This window comes from Haliaeetus leucocephalus, unplaced genomic scaffold, assembly GCF_000737465.1.
Source record: "Haliaeetus leucocephalus isolate CR32 unplaced genomic scaffold, Haliaeetus_leucocephalus-4.0 Scaffold696, whole genome shotgun sequence".
In the NCBI taxonomy this organism is placed as follows: domain Eukaryota; kingdom Metazoa; phylum Chordata; class Aves; order Accipitriformes; family Accipitridae; genus Haliaeetus; species Haliaeetus leucocephalus.
The window spans coordinates 192806-202803 of record NW_010973132.1 but is presented as its reverse complement, the minus strand read 5'-3'; positions in this window follow the sequence as shown (position 1 = coordinate 202803).

The following is a 9998-nucleotide window of genomic DNA, read 5'->3' as shown; positions in this document are numbered from 1 at the left end:
AGTGTTCTTAATGGAGGGCACTTTTCCTCACACTGTCATTGTATGACATTTTTCTTCTCTAGTTAGGAAGTAAGGGATAGGTGGTTTGTTTGGTTTCAGGTAGCCTTGTTGAGCTGAATCTTTAGGAAGCTTCTGACTTTGCTCTGAGTACATATGAGGCTGGTGTCACTTATGCTCCATTGTGGAAGTGCTTTATAATGTTAGTAAGGATACAAATAAGCCACTACAGAAATGGAAGAGGCTCACTTTGTATTTGCTCCAGTATTGGTGCCAACCATCTGCTCTCTCTTTCCTCCACTGAAATCCCTGTGGCTAAAAGGAGGAGATTGGGCAGATGTCTGGCAGGTAACTGGCAGGGAGTTCTGAATCTGGGGGCCTGGAGAGTGCTCTGATTCTTTAATTAAAGATTAAGAAATCAGAGACCTCTCTGGGCCCCTGGATTCTTTAAGCCTTGCTGGTTTCCCCTGTGTGATGATCATGCTTGCCTATGTTTTTCAGTGTTCCTACACCAGTATTAACTAGCGTGCATTTGCCTAGCTGTGTTGTTGTAAAGCCTGACAGTCCCAGTCATGAGCTTATTGTGCTGGTCTGTTACAATGTACAGTAAAAAGATCATTTTATATTCAACAGTGACCACAAAACTTCTTAAAAGACATAATTTTAGAAATTTTAACTAAAGTCTTGTCAGTGCTGTTAAAGACTGACTACTTGAGTAGTTTTATAATAGATTAGCTCAGTCAGTACTGGCATCTGTCTGGCTGCAAGTGTGTGGATGTGGGCAAACTGAGATCAGCACTGCTTCAGCTTAGATAACTGCTGAAAAACAAAAAGATATTTCTGGGTTGAGTGAGGCAGAGAGAGGCATATGACAAAAGAACAACTACGTTATTATTTGTGTGACCTTTTTCCTTTGTTTTGTGGCCCCCTCCTTCTATTTTGGTTATTGCTACCCTGTTGCATCATGTCTCAAGTTAGACTTCTAAAGCTCTTTGTGGAAGAATCCCCATCTAGCCTGTTAGTGGGTACTGTTAAAGATAATATGACTTTTATGACCTCAAAATACTTTATAAATATTAGTGTATTAGGTTTCAGGTATTATTCTCATTTTGTGAACTGATCTGAAGTGGCTTAACATACATGTCTGTAGCAAAGCTGGAAATTGATCCCAGATCCTCTGAGGTTCTGCCTGTGCTTTTAGTCCCAGCTATTCTCCAGCCAGACTTGGGTGAGTGATGATGCCTGCTTGATGGTGTCAAGAGCATCTCTGCTGAGAGCTATGGTCTAGGTATTACGTGCATTTATGTCTCTCATGAAGAAACCTCTGGGGATGGAAAGGCATCACCTCTATGAACTTTCCCCTTTCTCTTCCCTTATTTGTAGGCCGTTACCCCTTGCAAAGCCTTGAAGGAGTCTGTGAAGCGCTCAGACTGTGGTACTCCATACACTGGACACTTGTGTATGTCTGGTTTTGTGATGGAGTGCTGGAGAGGTCAAGATGGAAACAACTGAACCTGCAGCAGTCTTTCCTGTTGCAGCTCAGTGCATTCGGGTGTGTTTTCTTCTCTGAGCTAAAGCGCAGAGATTTGGTCTGTCTCTGGGGTGTATCCATGCAATTCTGCAGCTGGTGTGTTTGTGGCGGGAGAGGCATTCAGAGTGAAGGACACGTTGTGGTTATGTCAGCTATGTGAATGTGAGGGCAGGGAGAAGCTTTTGGCCTGCTCTTTGCCATTCTGGCTTTAGAACCTGCAGCAATTCCTGCATGTTGGAGTATTGGTCTCTCTGTTGCTAGCAACTGCCTTCCCTGACAGCTCCAAACAAAAAAGCTTAAAATAGCTAAGTGCTTACAATTAGAAGAACTGTTAACCCATTTCCAGTGGGAAAGAATAGTATGTTCCTGTAACTTCACAAAGCCTGAGAGCAGCGTTTCATACTCCTTAATTGCTGTGCTCTTTCTGTCCTCTAAGGCTGCCCAAGTCTCTTCAGATTGTGATATTTATCATGGTGAGAATTATAATAACTAGTATTCCCAACTTCAGTACAGTTTATAAACATTAATTTAAGAAATGTACCATATACCTATTTTGTTAAAGGGTAAGCCTGCACTGTGTTGCAAAGCCATTTGTGAAGGTGGGCTTTCCTGCATATTTGTTCAAGAAAGTCCAGTTTATGTAGCTGTCTCTTTCTCATAGTTCTAAGAACTGCATGTTGTTCCTGTGCAAGATGAAGGATGAGTCTGGTCCAAATCATGAATCATGTTTTCATGAGATGAGGTTTTGGAAAAACTTCAATTATTTTGGAAATACCACTTGAAGTTTTGCTTGAGGATAAATTAGTTGAGGCTCTAACTTGTATTTGCTGTAGTATCTTTTCAATAGCTGGTAGAAACAACATTGACAGTTCCTTTAAAAATTAATCAGGATGGGTTTTATTTTCCTTTTGTTGTTTGTTTAATAATATGGTAAATTTTAAAATTCCAATTTGTCTTTTTCATAGTTTTTCTTCCCCATCCATGCTGATTTTGTTCTGGTGGAGCTGTTTGTGTAAGCCACGTTTTGCCTTACTCATTTGTCATAAGGACAAGACCAATCAGCACTTAACGGGCACTTAGTAACAACTTCTTATGTCTTTCTCATCCCTTTAAAACAAAATTATGTGGAAAATCCCAGGTGTGTTTTGAAAAGTGAACCTCCAGTATTTGTACCAAGTTTACAGCTTGAATTGAGGAAGACACCCCAAAATACATGCTGTTTTTTGAGCATTCCTTGAAAACTACGCAACTCGCCTCTCATAGAACTGTTATCTGAAAACTTCCTTTTGAGGCACGTCTGTGGTGCTTCAGACCCTGTAATTAAAAAACCTAAAATCCTTCTCTGTAACATCTTGCATACTAGAATGCATCTGTGTTTAGATGGAATGTGGCAAATTGTGATGATAGGGGATAAATAGAACGATGTCTACAGATGTGAATAGTAGGCCAAATTATAATCAGAATTCATGCTTAGGTGAATTTTAAGACCATTCAAACAGAAAAGAAAGCTGCCCAGTTAAATAACATCTATGAGAACATCTTTTCACTGCCTCTCCTCTATTACATCCTTTACTGTAATAGACCAAAATATTTTACTTAAGTAGGATTTGTATTTCTCCTTGGTTTGATTAGTTCATGAGGTGTAGTTAATATTTTCTTCTTGCGAATGTATGTTTTGCCCAAATGATATGGTAATTCTACATTTTGTGTTATTTTGGTTGCTGTAGGTAATTAACCTATGATGCTGAATGTCAAGAACGGTCTAGATTGGAGCAGTAGTTTGTCACATCTGGTGGTGCAATACAAGCTACCTGATTTTGCTGGCACGTAGTCCTTAAGCATGGCCATTGTTTCCCCTGCTTCAGGTCACAGAGCTAATGGATTTCACTTTTGAATCTCTGGTTAGGACAATGGTTTCATACAGCTTTATCAATTCCTAGCCTCTGAAAATGGGAAAGTGAAAGTGGTAGCAAAGTAATTTTAACCGTGCTGTCCTGAGGACAGAGGCGCCCTTTAAGTCAGTTAAAGCCTCAGTTTTTCTCTGCAATAGAAATGAGCCAATCAAGAGAAAATTTGGGTAGGTCATAAACCTTCGATGTGTACTACTTATTTAGGTAAGCATTTGCTGCCCCAGGCAGGTACCTTCAGGCAACAGTGGAAGTTGTCAAGCTTCCTGGTTGCTGTGTTTTCCCTTTTGTTATTGTCTGCCTGTCTGTGAAGCAGCTTTCCTTTGATCTCTTTGCCCCTATTGTGGGCACACTGTAGAGTTCTTTTTTTGCTATGTGATGTTACACAAATAAGTAAGCCTTCCCCATTTCACAGGCTTTATTGATTCTAGGACTTTTAATCTGATACAGTTCCCTAAATTAGTTTCTTACTTGGAGGTGTTGGGGGTGTGTGATTGTTTCCTACTTAACATTCTTTTGTAGTGGGCTTCTTTTAAACTGGAGACTGTTCAGTTGGTTGGTTTTGCTTATTCACTTCGGGCTTCAGTTGTTGCTCTTCTGTGGTGCTAGACTCCTGGAAAATAATACGCCTTTCACTGTAGAGACAGACTTTATAGGTATCTGGAAAATGCCATACCATTTGGAATAAGGTGACAGGGACATAAATGATCATCCTCCATTTAAGTTTTTGGCTTTCCTGGACAATGTTGTGTTTCTCAGTTGCTTTGAGCTTTCCCCTGCCTTTCTTCAGAAGATAGATTGCTGTGCTTTGCTGTATAGAATTTACAAACAGGGTCTATTTTGTGTTTGTTCTTGTTCCCTCCCAGGGTGATGCGTAGGAAAGCTGTGCTGTTATCCTTCCTGTTCAAGGTGTCTGAGGGTGGGGAGTGGGAGGTTGCAAACAATCTGCAGGGATTTTGATGTAGCTGTCTGGAAGAAAATGTGACGAAGTGAGTGTGCAGGAGAGGCTTCTGAGGGAGAGATTGAAGCTGTTTTCACAAGCAGCAGGGTAAGCATACAATATGGATAAGCTGTGCAATAAGCTTTGCAAATCTACCGAACACAAAAACTGTCCCATGCTTTCATCGCTTTCTTGGTTCTTACTCAAGACTGTTGCAATAGGTGGGGGTGGTTTCATAGGGGCAAATTTCTGTTAGCTGGAACAAGTTTCTTGTTTGTGATGTCCTGTAAGTCTCCAGTCATTTAAAAAAACCAAACCACCAAACCCAGAAACCAAACCTACTGTATTGAACTACCTCTGTCCTGCTATTGCACTAGAGGAATTCAATGTTCTTTGCCCTTTCTGCACATGTGTAAATAGTGCAATCAATTTTTATCTTTTGCGTGTAGATTTAAACCCATGTTTTCTTGGAGGATTGGAGGGGAACTGGTAGGTAGTATCCTATATTATGTTCTTGCTTTTTGACCTGGTTTGTTGTGTGATCTTAGTGAGTTAGTTCCTCTGTTTTTGTTCCTCATTAGTAAAATGTGTGTCATGATTCTTTACCTGTTTCATAAATATGGGCTTTGACCATCATAATGAGCAAATTAGAGAAGTAAGGCTTGATTGCTCTGTCTCAGAAGGATACTGGGTAGCTTTTTACGTGTTGTGGTTTAACCCCAGCCAGCAACTAAACACCACGCAGCCGCTTGCCCACTCCCACCCCCATCCAGTGGGATGCGGGAGAGAATTGGAAAAAAAAGGAATTAAAACTCATGGGTTGAGATAAAGACAATTTAATAGGACAGAAAGAAAGAAAATAATAATGGCAGTAATAATAATAAAAGAATTGGAATATAGAAAACAAGTGATGCACAATGCAATTGCTCACCACTTGCCGACTGATGCCCAGTTAGTTCCCGAGCAGGGATTCGCTCCCCCAGGCCAACTCCCCCCAGTTTATATACTGGGCATGACATCCCATGGTATGGAATATTCCTTTGGCCAATTTGCGTCAGCTGCCCTGGTGGTGTCTCCTCCCAACTTTCTTGTGCCCCTCCAGCCTTCTTGCTGGCTGGCCATGAGAAGCTGAAAAATCCTTGACTTAGCCTGAACACTGCTTTTTCACATGAAAAAAAATGAAATAGAAGTATTTAAAAGCTAAGATTAAAGTGGTGAAATAACAAGTGGTTGTAGACCATTTTCTCTATTTTCTGCATTCTTAACTTTGCCAAAGTTTGAGGAGAAGTCAGAGTCTTTCCCAAGTAATTTCTGCAGCATTCTGTCAGAGAATTGTGTGCAAATGGTCACAAAGGACATTAGGAATGTGCAAAATTTAAACTTGCTTATCATGCAAAGTAGCAAATGAACTAAGCAAAGTACAGGACAACACAGCCCTCAACAGGTGGGCTGAAGAGTAGAGTTTAAGGTTACTATGGTGTGTGAGGTTGTGAACTTGATAGGTGAAATTGTACAAAAATGCACATACTTACTGAAGAGAATATTTAAAGAAATGGAATAATGGTGAGTGGTTATTAAATATACAGGCAAAAAGTTCTAAAGGGAGATAAAGATACTTTATATTAAATGATTGTAATTGAGCATTTTTAATTTGTCCTCTAAATCGAATAACCTTTTAACTTCAATTAAAAAAATACATTAAAAAGGTTTTATAGCAAACTCTCCAGGCTAATGATAAATTGGGACAAGATAGTTGCAACAGATAGGGATGTCTAAATGATTCTGCAGAACCTACTTTGGGTTGAGTAAAATCTGCTAATGGGTGCTCAGGGCTGGTACCAGCCTAGTGAGTGCCTCTGCCCTGCACTCTTCAGATAGCTCTGCTTTGAAAGGACTTTATTAATTTGAGAACAGCATCCTGGATGCAGGCAGAGACTCCTCCTTAGTCCTGTTGTATACTTAAGTCCTTGAGGAGACTTTGCCTAAATCTAGCCCACATGCTGTTTTATATGTGTTTATGATTATTCTTTAACTCTAGTGCAGATAAGCTGGAGAAGTTTTAGCTAAAAATGCCAACCCTAATTTCTCTCAGTAGTTTATAAAATAAGTTACTTTGCTTATGTTTTTTTCATTCCAGAAAATACTGCATAAGTGCCTGTTGGGAGTATGTGTATCTAATTTGACAATCTTTTTAGGTCTAGAAGAGAAAGCCTTGCAACATGGAAAAAATCTGTAGAAATCTGAAAATATTTACAGTATTAAAGGTGGTGATATACATTTTCTATTCACCTGAAGAAAGTTTGAGAGATGTTCTTGCATGCCAGAAGTTCCTGGAAGTGAAAATAACTGATGATGTTGGATGCCAGATCTTAGAGTTATTAAAACAAAATATACTGATGCTAGGTTCTGCTTTTTCTCTGTGCAGTGTAAAAGCAATGCAAGGTCTCATAACTCTTCAGTATATTTGGAGGCAAGACACAGTATTTTCTGGGAATTATGGTATCAGAACTGGCTCTGTGCTTTATTCAAAGGTAGGAAGTGGTCGGGGCATACTGCTGCTGCAAAGCACACTTAAGCCTGGAAGTGTGTTGCCATTTTACTGTGCTACTGCAGGCTGACTCTTGTGCTGAAATTAAAGTAAAACAAAAGAAAAAACCCCAAAGCTGGTAATTGGCTAGGATGATGATAATGTGAGCTCATCCCTCAACCTCAGGGAAGGAAGCCTGCTTAGTCATAGAGCCAGCAGTGCTCAGCCAGTGAAGCTGCCAAGTGTGAGCTTTCCTGGAGCATAGTCATGCTGCAGCTTGAACATCTATCACTTCAGCTTAAACTATGGACTGTTATTATTAGGATGACCTACAAGATATTTTTCTGTGATTTTTCTATGTAGAAAGAAATTCTAAAAAGCTAATTTTGTGATGTTTTCTTTTACCATCTAGTACTGGATGCACCAAATCCTCTTTTTGTCGTGGTGATCTCTTAGGATTTATTTATTTTTGCATGCAATTGGGAGAACCAGGATGTTCAGTAAGGATGTTTTCTTCAAAGTATCTTAAATCTCTTTTCTTCCCGGTAATGTCATTTTCACTATCCTGGTTTTTGTGTTGCTGTAACTTCACTTGTTCTTCAGTCACTACAGTCTTCTCAAGTGACAAGATAACCTCCCCAAGAGGCATATAATATTTTTTAGGACTCCCTTTATGGAACACACAAGTACATAGTCCTTTCCTTCCTTTAGGTTATCTCTGAATTTACTTTTTTTTTTTTTGTAAACTTTGCATCTTAATACTTTTGTTATATCTCTTTCCTAGATAGGTGGAGTTCTGAAGTGGTCTCAGTTAGGCTTTGCAATGCCGGTGGCTTCTTATCTAGTAATGGAAAAAACAGAGCCAAAATCCGCACAAGCAGAGGTTTGGAGAGCTGTGCTAACACAACACTTCTTACTAACCTGAAAGCCCTCTTTCTAAAGGTCTTCTGGATGCTTGTGTTTGTGGTAGTTGCAAATCTCAGCCACCGCTATTAAGAACAGCATCAGCTGTCTGGTTTTTTTTTTTTTCTTTAAGTGTTAAAACCAAGGACCCTTGAAGTTGTATGCCAGCTTTTGGGCAGTTATCGTTGCGTTCTTCCTCAAAGTGTAGAAAATGTACAGCAGAGCTTCTAAAGGTTGTCTGGCAGGTTTAAATTTGATCTAGTGGTAATGCCTTCTGATATACAGAGAAACTTGCATTCTTTCTATCAGAATTATGTGACTGATCAATACAAAAGCATGCAGAAGCATCGGTGGAAGGAAAACTGTTACAAGGTTGTCTAGTTCGGAGAGAAAAATAGCTTCTGATGATTTCAGAAAGTAAGATAGTGTCAGAAACCACTGTTAATAGTGTTACCTCAGGTATTGTGGTTTAGTTGTTAGCTCCGTTACGTTCATAGCAGTGCTGCAAAAAGCAGGGAGAGAGAATAACATTAATGCTCCTGACAGGCATAGAGCAACCTTACCACCTCTACATTTTTGCTACCAGGGATCCAGTTTCCTGCTGTAGGATGTTTTTTCCTCTCCTAATGAAGTTTTGAAATAGGAAAAACTTACTTTATGAAATCCTCGTTTGTGTACTAGTTGCAGTTTAGAGAGAATTTTCCATCTCACGTGTCCATAATTTCTCCTAGAGTTATTTTCGTCCTGTTGAGAGACGACTGGAAAATGAGCCGAGACGTCGTGCTTAGAGGAGGGAGGAACACCCTGGCTCTGTGATACGGGGTGGCAGAGGTCCATGGTTTGTAGCCAGGGCGAAGGGGGAGGGAGTGTGGGGGGAACAGCTATGTAACAGCCTGAGGAAGTGAGTCACTTTGCTCTGAAGCACAGACCCATGGTTCCAGTAGCACTGAAGCCAATCTTGGCCTCCGAGGTGGAAGTTACGTAAGTTAATTTAAACTCTTTGTCTTTTCCTCCTCATCAGGCTCCCAACCCCACCTCAGTATTAAAATCTGCACCATAGCCATATCCGTTTAGAGGAAGCTCATGTTACAGGGCTTAAGTGTGCTTTATGATTTTGTTTTATTATTTTTAATTTTACAGAGGGAGAGAAATGGATTGCAGGTTTAATTGGAGGGGATGTGTGTGTTAGTCTTACCTGCTCCACTAAGAGAAACTTGATTTTTTTAGCAGAAGGGATGCAATAAGAGTAGGTTTTTAACAATTTATTAAAATCTTTCTGAAATATATTGGCAGTGTGATTTGAAGTGGAACAGAGTGCATATTGAAGAGAGAGAGTAATAGAGACTTACACTTAATAACTTGAGTGTTAGTAGTAGTTTAAGAATTTAATTAAATTTAAAACTAAACTTCTTAAAAGGTTTTAGGTGTCCTAACAGAAATACTGGTGTATGTGTTAACACATTAGGCCTTAATCCTGCCAACTAGGTTTTTAAAGCCTAAGTTTGTGGATAGCTTTTTTCTGTGGAAGGGGAGTGTAGAATTGTCTTAGGCTGCATGTTCTGGAAAGGCTTTCTCCTATTATGTTTGTAGCTTTACACTAACAGATACTTGCTGGTGTCTGGGAGCAGCTGTAACAATCTGCCTGAACTACTTTTCCATGAGTGTGACCTGAGCAGGAGCAGTTGCTTTCAGCTGTTGAAGAAAGCATCTGAAAGGGCAACAGGTTGAGCAGGCCCTGTCTTCCGTGCTTGGATGCTTGGTGGGCAGTTCTTAATTGGAAAGCAACTGTAATGATTGGGGGAGGGGGGATGAATGATGGGCTGCCACCTGATCTTTCCCTTCAAAACACTGAATCAAGCATCTTGCTGCGTGTTTGGGTGCAGCCTTTGTGTACATGTGTGTGTTTTAAATGTCTTTGGGAAATGTGGCCTGACACATTATTTTTCTTTTGGCGATTCATGAGGGGTTTTTTTGGTTTGTATTTTTGAGTTCATATTAAAACCAGATTTTTCTGGCTACAGGAAGACACAGAAGTAATTGGCCAGAGGAGAGGGAGTTTAAGAGAAAAACCTTCAGGATGAGCTTGAGTGATTAGTCAAAAGTCTGTGTGCAGTTGGAAGTTGCATCATGCAAATACAGTGTGATACCTGTTTTGTAAAACTAAGTTGTTTTGTTTTACATTCTTCTAGCAGG